This window comes from Choloepus didactylus, chromosome 16 (assembly GCF_015220235.1).
Source record: "Choloepus didactylus isolate mChoDid1 chromosome 16, mChoDid1.pri, whole genome shotgun sequence".
NCBI lineage: Eukaryota > Metazoa > Chordata > Mammalia > Pilosa > Megalonychidae > Choloepus > Choloepus didactylus.
Genome location: NC_051322.1, coordinates 31,137,037 through 31,153,543, shown reverse-complemented (window position 1 = coordinate 31,153,543; position 16,507 = coordinate 31,137,037). Strand labels below are relative to the sequence as shown.

The 16,507-nt window shown below is 43.1% G+C and overlaps 2 pseudogenes; one reads left to right on the top strand and one right to left on the bottom strand.

Annotated features, from left to right (window-relative positions):
* Positions 1-5,238: 5,238 nt before the first annotated feature.
* LOC119511698 lies at positions 5,239-5,793 on the bottom strand (annotated as a pseudogene).
* Positions 5,794-11,435: 5,642 nt separating this feature from the next.
* On the top strand, positions 11,436-12,795 carry LOC119511261 (annotated as a pseudogene).
* Positions 12,796-16,507: the final 3,712 nt, after the last annotated feature.

Sequence of the window (16,507 nt, the reverse complement as noted above, 5' to 3'; positions counted from 1 at the left end):
GTATTTATATTGTGTAGAAGGTTGGGGAAGTTTTCACCAACAATTTTTTTGAATACTCTTTCTAGACCTTTACCCTTCTCTTCCCCTTCTGGGACACCAATGAGTCTTAAGTTTGGATGTTTTATTTTATGTATTGTATCCCTGAGATCCATTTCAATTTTTTCAATTTTGTTCTCTGTTCTTTCTTTTGTTCTTTCATTTTCTGTTCTGGGGGCTTCTAGGACACTGAGATGTTGTTCAGCTTCCTCTAGTCTTGTATTGTGAATATGCAGAGTCTTTTAAATTTGGCCAACAGTTTCTTTTATTTCCATAAGATCTTCTATTTTTTTATTTACTCTTGCAATGTCTTCTTTATGCTCTTCTAGGGTCTTCTTTATGTCACTTATATCCTGGGCCATGGTCTTCTTGATGTACTTTAAATCCTTTGCCATGTTTTCGTTCCTTGACTGTAGTTCTTTAATTAATTTTGTGGGGTACTGCGTATCTTCCGATATCTTGATTTGTGTGTTTGCAGTTGGATTCTCCATATCTTCTGTTTTTCTCATATGCATTAAAATTTTCTGTTGTTTTTGGCCTCTTGGCATTAGTTTTGCTTGATAGGGCTCTTTCAAGTTGTAAAGAAGAAGGGATATCAATCTAATTTTTCAGGAGCACAGTTTGGTGACGTACACTTTCTCTAACTAACCAGCAGATGGCGTCCATGAGTCACCCATATCCCCCAAGTCAGTTCTCAACCTTGTTCCCGCGGTGTGTGGGGAAATGATTCTTGTGGGTTCAGTCGGAGAACTCAGTTTGGGTGTGTTGCTGGAGCCGTCTGCCCTGAAAGTGGGGCGTGTGTACGGGTGGCCAGGGAGAAAGGGCAGTTTTAATGTTCAAATCCCCCAGGTTCCAGGAGATTCAAGGCCACCGCAAGAGTCTAAGCTTTTATTTCATTTCAGCCCCAGACCCGATCTCTCGCTGATCCACAAACCACCAGACTTGGTGTAGCGTCCCTGGGTTCTCCGAGTGGGTCCCCCCTCCCAGCCGCAATCCTCCAGGAGCTCAGCCGAGGGAATGCTGTGCTACCTCACCAGTGCACCCCGTCCCTCAAGGGAAGCCCCGGGCCGCTGGGCCGTGCGGCGGCGCGCTGTCAGCCTGAAGCAAAAATGGCCGAACGGGGTGTCTCAGCCACCTCCTCCTCACACAGTTCCTCCGGGACAACTGGCGGGGCTCTGGGCTGTGGGCACGGCCCCAGGCAGGAGTTTATCCAGCCCTCCGGGGGGGCCAGCTGCAAGCCACAGGGTTTCTTTCTGCTTCCGGCTCTCCCCTCCGTTCCCCCGGACCCAAGGGTATCTGCAGTGGGCTATCTTCCCGTCCAGACACCGAGAGGCTGGCCCAGCCTCCTCTTGTTGTGTTTTACTGCGTGGTTCCCACAATCGCAGCTGCAGCCACTCCTGGGTTTTTCCCTTTCTTTTTTTTTAAAAGAGCCAGCCGGTCTCCAAATGCTGAACCCTGGCTTCCCCAGACTGCCGTGTGGCTGCCGGTCTTCCAGCCAGCTTACTCACTCGTTTCAGAATGCCGACTCCCAGTTTCACCAAGTATACGGCCCCTCTGGAGCTAGGAGCCCTCGTCCAGCTGGTGCATCACTGTAACCAGTATTCTGGGTCACTTTCTGGTTTTTAGTTAGTGTTTTTCACAGAGGCGTTTTTTCGCCCTGTCTCAGCTAGACGCCATCTTAGTTTCCCCCTGAATATATGTTTTTATTCTCCACCCAAATTACTTTAGGATGTGTTGCTATTTCATTCTAATCTATACAGACCTACCATATCTCTCTTCCTGTTCAAAGTTCCATGTAATTGTAGTGTTTGAACAAACTGTAGAAACCCATGACTGATTTTGATAAGAGTTTGTACTTCACATTGTTACTGAAATGACTTAAGGATTTGGGGATGTTGTGACAGAATGAATGTATTTTGTATGTGGAAATAAGATGTCCTTTTGGGGTCTAGAGGGCGGGACTTGTTGCGGATTGAATCATGTCCCCCACCAAAGGCATGTTCAGATCTCAACCCCTGGTCCAGTGGATATGAACCCATTCATAAATAGGATCTTTGAAGATGTTATTAATTAAGGTGTGCCCAAACTGAATGAGATTGGGCTTTAGTCCAATATATCTGAAGTCCTTACAAGTAAAGGAAACTGGACATGAGAAAAAGCCACAGGGAGCAGCCAGAAGTTGGAAGTCAATGGAACCCGGAAGAGAAAGGAGAAAATGCCACCATATGCATTGCCATGTGACAGAAAAGTCAAGGTCCAAGGACCACCTGCAGCCAGCCCCAGAATGCCACAGACTTCAAAGAGAAAGTATCGCCTTACTGACACCTTGATTTTGGACTTCTCCTAGCCTCAAAACCATGAGCCAATAAATTCCCATTATTTAAGCCAACATATTGTATGGTGGTTTTTTTGGGGGGCGGGGGGGGTGGTGTTCCAGTTTGCTAATGCTGCTGGAATGCAAAACACCAGAGATGGATTGACTTTTATAAAAGGGGGTTTATTTGATTACACAGTTACAGTGTTAAGGCCATAAAGTGTCCAGTGTAAACACATCAGCAATCGGGTACCTTCACTGGAGGATGCTCAATGGTGTCCAGAAAACCTCTGTTAGCTGGGAAAGCACGTGGCTGGCGTCTGCTCCAAAGTTCTGGTTTCAAAATGGCTTTATCCCAGGACGTTCCTCTCTAGGCTGCAGTTCCTCAAAAATGTCACTCTTAGTTGCACTTGGGGTATTTGTCCTCTCTTAGCTTCTCTGGAGCAAGAGTCTGCTTTCAATAGCTGTCTTCAAACTGTCTCTCATCTATAGCTCCTATGCTTTCTTCAAAGTGTCCCTCTTAGCTGTAGCAGCTTGCTCCTTCTGTCTGATCTTATATAGTGCTCTAGTAATTTAATTCAGACCCACCCTGAATGGGCGGGCCAACACCTCCATGGAAATTATCCAACCAAAGCCATCACCCACAGTTGGGTGGGACACATCTCCATGGTAACACTCAAAGAATTACAATCTAATTAACACTGATAGGTCTGCCCACACAAGATTATATCAAAGATAATGGCGCTTGGGGGGACACAACACGTCCAAACTGGCACGGGGAGGGGTGTAGGGTGGGATGGGGGGGGTGGGACACAATTCAATCCATAACACCTAGTAAATGGCAGAACAGGATCAGGGCTGCAATGCAGGCCTCCTGGCATGAGTCCTTTGTGTTCTTGGGGAGAGGGATGAATATATTAAATCCCTAACTTCTTAGTGTCAATGAATTTTTCCAGTAGCTGCAAAGCAATTTTGGAGCCTCCGGAAAAAGTTGGGAGGGATCCATGACAAAGGAGAAGATAATGAGAATGGAAATAATATTTAGTGAGGGTCTATTTGTATGTTGAGTGTTATGTACACTTCATCGTACTTATTTCCCACAACTTTGTGAAAAAGATTTTACTATCCATGTTTCACAGAGGATGGAATCAAGGCTCAGGGAAGTTAGGTAACTTGCCCAGGATCTCCCAGCTAACAAATGGCAGAGGATGCATGAACTAGGTCGACTGACTCCAATGTTTGCTCTCTGTTACACTCCCTTGTCAAGGAGGAGAATTCTAGAAAGGGGAAAGTGGAGATTTGAGGGAATTTGCATTGGATTCCACAATTTTGCCAAGGGCTAACCAGAAAGAAATGCACTCAGTGACACCATTGGCCACTAGATGGTGCTGGTGCAGCGTCGGGTGAGGCTTTTGCCACAGTCACTTCTGTGGGGGCAAAGGGCACTCAAGGTTCTGGTTATCTCCACGTGCAAATATGACTGATCTAACAACTGTATGTATTTCCTCGAAACTGGGCTGGCTTTTAAGCTTTTCAAGATGAGATTGTAAAGTGGGGAGAACCTCAGCCCCAGGGAAATGGCAGCCTCAGGGAATGAAAGAGCTGGAAGGATCTGAAGAGGTCTTCTAGCCCAACTCTCTCCTCATGGAGACCAGGAAACATTTTCTGTGCAAATGATCTCCCGCCTCATCCAATGGCTGTAATAAAAAATATTGGCCTAAACTTTCTTGTCTTGTGGCCTCTCCAGCTGCTGAAGCCTTTTGTAAAGGAACTAGGTAAAGGATGCAACTTTTACTCCCCTCTTCCCCACCCTTTCTTTCTTTTTTTTCTTCTTTTAATTTTTATAGTAGTTACATATATTCAACATAATGCTTCCCATTTTAGCTACTTTCAAGTATACAATTCCCTCCCTTTGTTTCTGAAGGGAACTTCTTTTACTTTTTGCCCTGTTGAAATCCTTTGGACATGCTTTTGAAATCTTTTTTTCTTCTTTAAAAGAAAATAGATGATGCATTCATCTGGTTCAAAAGTCAAAACAATATAAAAAGGTGACCAGTAAAAAGTCTCATTCCCACCCATCCCCATTTGCATCATCCTTCCCATTCTGTTCTAGTTTGCTAATGCTGCTGGAATGCAAAACACCAGAGATGGATTGGCTTTTTTTTTTTTTTTTTTAAATGTACTAAAATTTAATCATCCATAAAAGCTGTAATTTAATCTGACAGTAAAACACAAGAAGCAATATTAGAGTTGGTTTAGTATATTATATATTTTAGCTTTGAAAGCCATAGAAATCAGTTATCCCAGTTTTTTTTCCTATAAAAGACCCATTTTTTCAAAGCATTATGCACAATTTTAATTAGAATATAATGACAGAATGATATTTCATAATTTTTTAAATATAAAATGAAGTTAATGACTCAGAAAAGTTATCTGCTGTAATGAGTTGAGGGGAAATTTCATAATCTATATCATTACAGATATAAAGTATAATCGTTCAACTTTTTAGTGCTTGACAGGGAAGAATCATGATAAAAAGGTCAATATGAAATCCTATGATTATAGTAGCAATATCTAACATTTGAAATGCATCCATGCTCTTTTGTATAATCATATTAGAGTCAAGTATATTTATTTTCACATCTGTTATAACTGCTGTTGCAAAGGAGAAATACTATTGTCTTATTTTCCAAGAGATATACACAGAGCAAATTTTTCTCCAGGGAACTTGTGCAAACCAATATAAGATCTAAATTCTTCACATAATATATAAACAAGAGAAGCCTCTTCAGATTTATTTTTTGAAGTCTGGAATGCTGGCACTTTCCAATTAGGCAACAGTTCTTCATTACTGTAGTCTGGCTCAGAGCTGCTGCTTTACTGTGGGTTTAGAGCAGCAGACATGATTTCTTTTTTAGGCTTCTTCTTTTCCACTGGTGTTTTTCTATTTATCTGTCTGACCAGATCATAAAATATCTCATTAACATTGATCTTCGACTTTGCAGAAGATTCTAAAAAGGCACAGTTACACCACTGCCTTGCTAAATTCTGACCCTGTTCTTTGCCAACTACTCGCTCATCTTCCAGATCACATTTATTGCCCACCAAAATCATTGGAACATCTTCTGTGTCCTTAACCCGTAAAATCTGTTCCCTCAGGTCCTGTAAGTCATTAAATGTAGACTGAGCTGTAATAGAATATACGAGTGCAAACCCTTGGCCATTCTTCATATATAAATCTCTCATCGCTGTAAATTGTTCTGTCCTGCTGTATCCAGGATTTTGAGCATACACTGTTGGCAATCTACTTCAACTTGCTTTCTGTAGGAATCTTCTATCGTTGGATCATATTTTTCAACAAAAATTCCCTGAACAAATTGAACAGTCAAAGCAGACTTGCCCATGCCTCCTGAACCAAGGACCACTAGCTTGTACTCACGCATGGTGTGGTCTGTTTAAATACTGACAATCCCCCCGGTCCAGCGCCTCCTCCACCTCCTCCTCCTCCTCCCTCCTCTCGGCCACGGATCCTCTGGATTGGCTTTTATAAAAGGGGGTTTATTTGGTTACACAGTTACAGTCTCAAGGCCATAACGTGTCCAAGGTAACACATCAGCAATAGGGTACCTTCACTGGAGGATGGCCAATGGTGTCCAGAAAACTTCTGTTAGCTGGGAAGGTACGTGGCTGGCGTCTGCTCCAAAGTTCTGGTTTCAAAATGGCTTTCTCCTAGGACATTCCTCTCTAGGCTGCCATTCCTCAAAAATGTCACTCTTAGTTGTACTTGGGGTATTTGTTCTCTCTTAGCTTCTCTGGAGCAAGAGTCTGCTTTCAATGGCTGTCTTCAAACTGTCTCTCATCTGCAGCTCCTGTGCTTTCTTCAAAGTGTCTCCCTTGGCTGTAGCAAACCTGCTCTTTCTGTCTGATCTTATATAGTGCACCAATAATTTAATTCAGACCCACCCAATGGGCGGGCCAACACCTCCATGGAAATTTTCCAATCAGAGTCATCGCCCACAGTTGGGTGGGGTGCATCTCCATGGAAACACTCAAAGAATTACAATCTAATTCACACTGATAGATCTGCCCACACAAGATTACATCAAAGATAACGGCATTTGGGGGGACATAATACATTCAAACTGGCACACATCCCTTTACCCAAGGTTAACCATTTTCATTCCTTCTTGGGTATTCTTCTCAAGTTTCTTTACAAACACAATCATGTGTAAAACAGAAGGCTTTATGTTTTACTTTCTTGGGAAGAGAGTTCCCACTGTTGCTCCCTGATGGCTCTTTTATTCCCACCTACCCTCAAGGATGGTGTGGTGGTTGGGTTCTTGTGTCAGCTTGGCCAGGTGATGGTGCCCGGTTGTCCGGTCAAGCAAACACTGGCCTAACTGTTATGCAAGGACGTTTCCTGGACTTAAATCATCAATAAGTGATTGCATCTATGGATGATTACATCTACAACCAACTAAGGGGAGTGTCTTCAGCAATGAAAGCCGTTTAATCCAATCAGTTGAAGCCTTTAAAAGGAGAAGTGATGACTTCAGAGTCAGAAGAGAGAATTTTCATCTCTACTTCAACCAGCCAGCTTCCCCTGGGGAATTCATTGAAAACCTTCAGTGGAGTTCCTAGCTTGCAGCCTGCCCTACAGAATCAGGACTTGTGCATCTCCACAGTTGCATAAGACACCTTTACAAAATCTCATAATTTTCACAGATATCTCCTGTTGGTTCTGTTTCCTTAAAGAACCCTGACTAATACAGCTTCTTTCTATAGTGGCCACACTTTTAAAAATAAAACTTGGGATGTAAGATTCGACAAGTACAAGTAACTGGTGTGAACTCTGGGCTTAGAGAGTGGAACTGCCCAGGAAATGTGGCAGCCATGGTCACTGCAGCTAGCCCAGAGCTCCCTACCTTTCCCAAGTTCCTAGGCTCTCTCCCTGTCTCCCTTGTTGAAAGACAAATCAGAATTGTTTGTAGAGCATAACATTTTATTCAGGACACCAACGTTTTGCTGCATCAAGGAAGTCAGATCACTTGCAAAAGTAGAAGCAGTTTCCAGCTTCAAGGGATAGCAAATTATTTTTATAGACATAAAAAGGAAGTTTACTTGACTCCTATTGATTGGACAGGGGTCTGTCCATCTTTTACGGGCAGGTTTAGGGCAGGTGGGCTTTATTTTGTATTGAGTCAAACAAAAGGAATGAGAGGCTTGATTGGTTATCCCCTTGGTGGGGATTTCAAATCTCAAAAGATAAAAAGGAAACTTAAGAGGAGTTCAAAAACGAAGTCGGGCATGGGTTTTTGGCTCCGAAGGGTCCCCAGGGCTTTCTCCATATAATTTTGTCACCCTTGTTGAGGGAGGCTTTGTCTCCTACTTCACCAGCCCTCTGAGTCCGGCCCTGTAAGAATCTCTGCCCTTGGTCTCCTCACCTCATAGAACCTCCACATGCCCACCCTTCCCAGTCTCACTGCTCTAGTGCACTCCCCATCTCGGCATCTGCAGGGACTCCCACGGTGTCTTCAGATAAGCTCAACTCCTCTGTCTCTTCCCTCAACTATTTTTTTTTATTGTGGTAAAAAATATATAACAAAGTTTTCCATTTTAACTATTTTTAAGTGTACAATTCAGTGGCATTAATTACATTCACAATGCTGTGCTACCATCACCACCAGCCATTTCCAAAACTTATTCATCACACCAAACAGAACCTTTGTGCCCATTAAGCAATAATTCCCCATTTCCTTTTTCCCCAGCCCCTGATAACCTCTAATCTACTTTATGTCTTTATGGATTTGATTACTCCAGATATTTCAGAGAAGTGGAATCATACAATATGTGTCCTTTTGTGTCTGGCTTAGTTTACTTAGCATATGTTTTCAAGGTTTATCATATTGTAGCATGGATCAGTACATCATTCTTTTTTTGTGGCTGAATAATATTCCATTGTATGGAGACACCACATTTTTTTTTTTTTTTTTTTTAGTACTTTGTAGATGTTTATTGAATGAATAAATGAACAATCATGATTATTGTGTTGGTAAATGCTTTCCCCTTTTCTCTCAAAACATTTACAGTATAAACAGAAATTAACTTATTAAAGTTAGAAAACATAACTAAGGGTAAAAGCCTCTCATCATCTCACAACCACAGAGAAGCACAGGCTATGATGTCTTGAATCCCTGCCTACAAGCACATAAATGGGCCTGTGCTCTAAATGCTGCTCCATTACTTGGATTTTATATTTACCTACACAGTTGTCATTTCCAGTGCTTTTCATTCATTCCAGATTTCCTCCCATGTGAAAGACTTCCTTTAACATTTCTTACAGCGTGGGTCTCCTGGTGATGAATTCTTTCAGTTGCGAGTCTGCAAAGTTTCACCTTTGCTTTGTAAGTTATTTTTTGCTGGGTATTAAATTCTAGACTGACAGTTTTGTCCTCTCAGTGCTTTAAAGCTGTTTCTCTCCTGTGTTCTGACTTGGCGTTGTTTCCGACATGAAATGTTCTGTCATTCTTTGTAATATGTCTTTGCTCTATCTTTTTGGTCTGGCTGCTTTTAAGATTTTCTCTTTATCACTGGTTTTTAGTGATTTGTTTATGATATGCCTTGGTGTCATTTTCTTCATGTTTCTTGTAGTTTGGGATGGTTTTTATTGCTATTATTTCAAGTTCACTAATCTTTTCTTCTACTTTTAGTCCAATCCACTATAGTTTTCATCTGCTATTGATTTTTTTTTTTAATCATCATTTTATTGAGATATATTCACATACCACGCAGTCATACAAAACAAATTGTACTTTCAATTGTTTACAGTACCATTACATAGTTGTACATTCATCACCTAAATCAATCCCTCACACCTTCATTAGCACACACACAAAAATAACAAGAATAATAATTAGAGTGAAAAAGAGCAATTGAAGTAAAAAAGAACACTGGGTACCTTTGTCTGTTTGTTTCCTTCCCCTACTTTTCTACACATCCATCCATAAACTAGACAAAGTGGAGTGTGGTCCTTATGGCTTTCCCAATCCCATTGTCACCCCTCATAAGCTACATTTTTATACAACTGTCTTCGAGATTCATGGGTTCTGGGTTGTAGTTTAATAGTTTCAGATATCCACCACCAGCTACCCCAATTCTTTAGAACCTAAAAAAGGTTGTCTAAAGTGTGCGTAAGAGTGCCCACCAGAGTGATCTCTCGGCTCGTTTTGGAATCTCTCTGCCACTGAAGCTTATTTCATTTCCTTTCACATCCCCCTTTTGGTCAAGAAGATGTTCTCCATCCCACGATGCCGGGTCTACATTCCTCTCCGGGAGTCATATTCCACGTTGCCAGGGAGATTCACTCCCCTGGGTGTCTGGTCCCACGTAGGGGGGAGGGCAGTGATTTCACCTTTCAAGTTGGCTTAGCCAGAGAGAGAGGGCCACATCTGAGCAACAAAGAGGCATTCAGGAGGAGACTCTTAGGCACAAATATAGGGAGGCCTAGCCTCTCCTTTGCAGCAACCGTGGAGACACCACATTTTGATCATCCTTTTATCTGTTGATGGGCACTTGGGTTGATTTCACCTCCTGGCCATTGTGATTAATGCTGCTATGGACATCAGTGTACAAGTGTTTGTTTGAGTCTCTGTTTTCATTTCTTTGGGGTATATACCTAGGAGTGGAATTGCTGAGTCATATGATAATTCTATGTTTGACTTTTTGAGGAACTGTCAAAGTGTTTTCCCCTTAACTCCTTTTAGCTGTCCTTTGCCACTCCCCTTTACCATCAAAGTTCTTCAAAGACTGATTGCTGAGATTTCTTCAAAGTTTGGTTCACTAAAATGTCAGTAGCACCTACAATCTTTGAGTAATGTGTTAGATGAGGAAGATTCAAAGATAAAAATGATGCTGCTCCTGCCTCTAAGGAGCTCACAACTCTTAACATCAGACCTAATTAGTGAAATACAATGGGATAAATGCAGTCGTATGGGTGTGTTCAAATTAGACTGAGTGCAGAGGGGGAGAGCCATTTATTCTGGATATGACAGGTGATTGTTATCATTTACTGAGCTCTTCAGATTCTGGAGCTTTATGTTTTGTGTCTTAGCCACTCTTCCTGTCCATGAGTTCCTTTTCTGCTCTTTTGTGCCCTATTAATGCCTATAGTGGTGCCATAATCATAACTGGGTACAGTACGTCTCCACCTGGTTGATTGCTTAATTGAAGTTGGGGTAGGTGAAAGGAGACTTATTTTAGGGACCACCCAATGCAAGGACTTTATGTTTGAGATAATTTATTGAACTGCCGGAACCGGTCTCCTGCTGCTGCTCCCCAAACAGGCCCTGGGGCAAGTAGGTCCCCTTTCCTTTAGCCTTCTGCCCTTTGCCACCTGCTTAGATGCCCTTGTTCCCCTGAGCCCTCCACGATGGGGCCTTTTCCAGACCTAACCTTCTCAAGTGCTGCTCCGTGCTCCAAACTGCCTTCATCCATGAAAACAAATCTGTGCTCCTTCCCTCAGAGGCCCGTGCTTGCTTCCCAGGATGTCTGCTCGTTCATGTGAAGATTATATTTTCATGAAGGGCCCTTCCCAGCCAAGTAACCTAGGTGCATTTCAATAGAGGTCTTAAAAGACAATGTTTTTTTTTTTTTTTTTTTTTATGTTTTAAAGAATAGTGACAAACTAGGAAAGCTCAGAGAAGGGTAGACCAGTGGAGGGAGGTGTTGGTGCTGGCAAAATGTCATATGAAGAACAATAAAACAGCAAATAATAATAATAATAGCCCTCCCAGGCTCAGGTGCTTGAGGGGTGCCGTAGCCAGGCTCAGGGTGCTCCTGCTGCGATGGGGTCACCCCGCCGGCCTGTGGCAGAGCCATGCACTGTCCTTCCTCTTCCTCTACGTCCTCTTGACCCACATCAGCAGCCTCCAGCTCCTGAAAGATTGCTGTGCTGTGCCTTGTATGACTGAGACCTCTTACAAACTTACCTTTACCTTGACACGTGTGGATGGTCAATACATAAAAAACATAGGAAAGGGGTGCTGAAGTGGCAATGAAATAGCCTGATAGAAAGAGGAAGCTCAGCATGGATTCCAAAGAGCATTTGAATCAGGGTGAATGCTTGGAGCAAACTGAAGAAGAAGCAAAGCCCAGGAATGGGGGGGACCCCTGTGAGCCAGGCAACCCCAGTGGCCACTCCGGACGTGTGGTCTTGTGAGCAGTACCTGACAGAACAGCAGGCCATAGCAACACCCCTGGAGCTGTTTTCCCAAGGACCAATCCTTTCAGGAGCACAAAAATGGTTTTCAGGTTGGAATGAGATTAGAAGGCATTGACTCCCACCATCCATCTATGTTCTGTGAACTTTCTGTAGCCGAGGTGTTTGGTTATACCTAATTCATTTTGATGGCTATTTACACTGCTATGATTTTTGGACCAACATGGGCTCCCCTGACATCCATCCAGTTGGGTGTTGTGAAAAGACCAAGCATGAGTTGCATACCCCAGGGGCTATTCTGATCCAGAAAATTTTTCCTGGACAGAACTGGAAGCCACTTGAATGAATGCAGTTCCTGCCCAAGTTTTTACGATGGCTCGTATTGATGGTTGGGACCATAAATATGGTCATGGGCTGGATGCAGACAACCTGACATTCATGTTTTGAAGAACAGCTGGTTGGTGCAATGTTACAGGGCATCCGATGGAAATGCCATATTGAGCAAATGATAGCAGATCCTTCCAGGTCAAGCTGTTGGTCCTACGCAAGGGTGCCAAGGAAAAGGCCATATCCATGGTCCACATTATTCAGGACATCACAATGCTTTTGGCTGCCTGTATTCAGACATAACCTTGAAAAAGGAGGCAACATTTCATGATTGCCTGAGAGAACAAACACAGGCAAATTTGGAATCAGACTTCACATCTAAAATCAAAAACTCAGTAGTTTGAATGTCAGTGGAAAACCTGGAAAGGTGAACAGCCAGCCCAGACCAGTACAGCAGGAAAAGTGTTTGAAAATCAAAAGAAAAGAAGATATGGACTTGTACAATCTCTTCAGAGAGTACCCAGCTGAATGGACGCAGTGAGCCCTCCACCCTGTCTTCACGTCAGTCCACCCTTTCTGGACCTTCCCTCAGCAGAGAGCAGCACTGCCAGCTGCTTCCACGAGTGGCTGATATTCAGGCAGGCGAAGTGACCCAATGGACCGTGGATGACGTGGCTGAGTTTGTACAGCTTCTCCTGGGCTGCAAAGAGTATGCCAAGTGCCTCAAGAAAGCGCACATTGATGGCCAAGCCTTCCTGCTTCTGTCACAGATGGACATCGTCAAGGAGATGAGAGCACACTTGGTCCAGCACTGAAGGTCTATAATTCTATCCTGATGTTCAGGAATTCCCGGGACCTCACTGAAGAGGACGCCATCACAGGGACAGATCCCAGGGGATAGGTGGGCTCACTCAGCTGCTCCTGGCACCAAGACCATGCTTGGTCAGCAGTAAAACTGGCGTACATTAATTTGATTTTAATCTCCGCACGGTCTTATCCATACTTAATCTGGACCTTGTGTATGTCTCTGGTTTATATATTTTGTGTGTATTGATGACCACTCAGGTGCCAACAATGCAGAGGCTGAGGCATGTGGATAGGTTCATAAATATCGTTATGTTTAGTGGGATCCTTTCAACTTTATTTGGTTGCAACAAACAAACCAAAGAAGCCCACTATGCTGGTTTGAATGTATTATGCCCCCCAGAAACAGCCATATCCTTTGATGCAATCTTGTGGGGCAGACATATTAGTGGGGATTAAGTTGGAACATTTGGATTAGGTTGTTTGCGTGAAAATGCGCCCCACCCAACTGTAGGTGATAACACTGATGAGATCATTTCCATGGAGGCATGGCCCCACCCATTCAGGGTGAGCCTTGATCAGTGGAGCCATATAAATGAGCTGACAAACAGAAGGAACTCAGTGCAGCTGAGAGTGATGTTTTGAAGAGGAGCTACAGCCAAGAGGGACACTTTGAAGAAAGCACAGGAGCTGCAGATGAGAGACAGTTTAAAGACGGCCATTGAAAGCAGACTCTTGCTCTGGAGAAGCTGAGAGAGGACAAATACCCCAAGTGCAACTAAGAGTGACATTTTTGAGGAACTGCAATAGAGAGGAATGTCCTGGGAGAAAGACATTTTGAAACCAGAACTTTGGAGCAGACGCCAGCCACGTGCCTTCCCAGCTAACAGAGGTTTTCCGGACACCATTGGCCATCCTCCAGTGAAGGTACTCGATTGCTGATGTGTTACCTTGGACACTTTATGGCCTTAAGACTGTAACTGTGTAACCAAATAAACCCCCTTTATAAAAGGCAGTCCATTTCTGGTGTTCTGCATTCCGGCAGCATTAGCAAACTAGAACATCCACACACACATCTTCATGTGTTTCCCTCTCTGTAAAAGAAACACTTCCCATTTTGTAAGCATAGAAATCTCAAGTGGTGAAATATGAGAAGCACAGTATTCACAAATACACTGTTAATGTTTTCATCAGAACAACATCTGAGCCTGGGTCAGATTTGCCATCTGGATGGCAGTGAGTATTGGAGATAGAGACCTGGTGCTTTAAAAAAGAAAGAGTTCATGTGAGATTTTTGTGTACTTTAACTAAGGAAAGTGGGATCTTAAAAGAAAAGAAAAGAAAAGAAAAAGAATAAGCTAAGCACACGTTTTCAAAATCCAATACTTCTCCTTTCTGGTCTGTTAATCATTCCATGTGCTCCAAAGTTCTCCTGGAGCTTCAGAAAGGTGTATGCCCAGGCGATCTGAGAGCAGTCAGTCTGGACACTGAGAAAAAGCTGACGGGACCCTAACATGTCCCCACAGCAGGGCTCCAGGAGCTTTCTGAGGACCACAGGGGACCTCGTCAGAACACCGGTATCGGCTCGTGTGCCAGATGCCCACCTGCACCTACTCCTCCCAGAGTCTACTCGGGGGTGATTTCAGGAGAACTGGTTTGTCCTGTGATCTCTCTAAATCTGTGTGACAAGGAGCCGTACTACACCCAGGGCCTTGTGTACGTCTTACAAACAGAGGCCCACCATTAAAAAGGAAAATCCCTTCCTCTGAGTGCCTCTTTGTTGCTCAGATGTGGCCCTCTCTCTCTAACTAAGCCACCTTGGCAGGTGAACTCACTGCCCTCCCCCCTATGTGGGACCCGACTCCCAGGGGTATAAATCTCCCTGGCAATGCATGATATGACTCCCGGGGAGGAATCTGGACCCGGCATCGTGGGATTGAGAAAATCTTCTTGACCAAAAGGGGGGTGCGAAATGAAACAAAATAAAGCTTTAGTGGCTGAGAGATTTCAAATGGAGTCGAGAGGTCACTCTGGTGGACATTCTTATGCACTATATAGGTAACACTTTTTAGGTTTTAATATATTGGAATAGCTAGAAGTAAGTACCTGAAACTACAAAACTCCAACCCAGTAGCCTGGATTCTTGAAGACAATTGTATAACAATGTAGCTTACAAGGGGTGACAGTGTGATTGTGAAAACCCTGTGGATCACACTTCCTCATCCAGTGTATGGATAGATGTGTAGAAAAATGGGGAAGAAACCTAAATGAAAAATAGAGTGGGATGGGAGGGTGATTTGGGTGTTCTTTTTTTTTATTTTTTATTCTGATTCTGATTCTGGTATAAGGAAAATGTTCAAAAATAGATTGGGGTGATGAATGTACAACTATATGATGGTACTGTGAGCAGTTGATTGTACACCATGAATGATTGTATGGTATGTGAATATATCTCAATAAAACTGAATTTAAAAAAAAGGAAGTTCTCTAATACAGGGAGCTTGGTATCTATTATTTGTTTGAAAAATCCTGATTTGCTCTCAGACCTCATTTATGTTTTAGATGTGATTGTATTTGAGAATTAGGTTGTGTGGAGACCCACAGTTTTGAAAGACAAGTACCTCTTTTTATACACCCCCATAGTAAGAGTAACCAGTTCCCTTATGAAGTGGAGAGCCATTGTGGAGAAAAACAGAGTAAATAAATTAGAGATTCAGGCCTGATAGTACCAGTTGCTTCATTAAGAATGTTATGGTTTTAGAAAGTTGTTCTGCTTGGAGATTTTCTCAAACTTTAGGTCACTTAAGAAAAATATTCTTCTCTAGGGGATATGCATATATGACATATCTTTATATTTCTTACCTAGATACAATTTTTTTTTATCTTCATTTTATTGAGAAATATTCACATACCATGCAGTCATACAAAACAAATCGTACTTTCGATTGTTTACACTACCATTACATAGTTGTACATTCATCACCTAAATCAATCCCTGACACCTTCATTAGCACACACACAAAAATAACAAGAATAATAATTAGAGTGAAAAAGAGCAATTGAAGTAAAAAAGAACACTGGGTACCTTTGTCTGTTTGTTTCCTTCCCCTATTTTTCTGCTCATCCATCCATAAACTAGACAAAGTGGAGTGTGGTCCTTATGGCTTTCCCAATCCCATTGTCACCCCTCATAAGCTACATTTTTATACAACTGTCTTCGAGATTCATGGGTTCTGGGTTGCAGTTTGATAGTTTCAGGTATCCACCACCAGCTACCCCAATTCTTTAGAACCTAAAAAGGGTTGTCTAAAGTGTGCGTAAGAGTGCCCACCAGAGTGACCTCTCGGCTTGTTTTGGAATCTCTCTGCCACTGAAGCTTATTTCATTTCCTTTCACATCCCCCTTTTGGTCAAGAAGATGTTCTCCGTCCCACAATGCCGGGTCTACATTCCTCCCCGGGAGTCATATTCCACGTTGCCAGGGAGATTCAGTCCCCTGGGTGTCTGGTCCCACGTAGGGGGGAGGGCAGTGATTTCACCTTTCAAGTTGGCTTAGCCAGAGAGAGAGGGCCACATCTGAGCAACAAAGAGGCATTCGGGCGGAGGCTCTTAGGCACAACCATAGGGAGGCCTAGCCTCTCCTTTGCAGCAACCGTCTTCCCAAGGGTAAAACTTATGGTAGAGGGCTCAACCCATCAAACCACCAGTCCCCTATGTCTGTGGTCATGTTAGCAACCATGGAGGTGGGGTAGGCTAATACCCCTGCATTCTCCACAGGCTCCTCAAGGGGGCACTACATCTTTTTTTTCC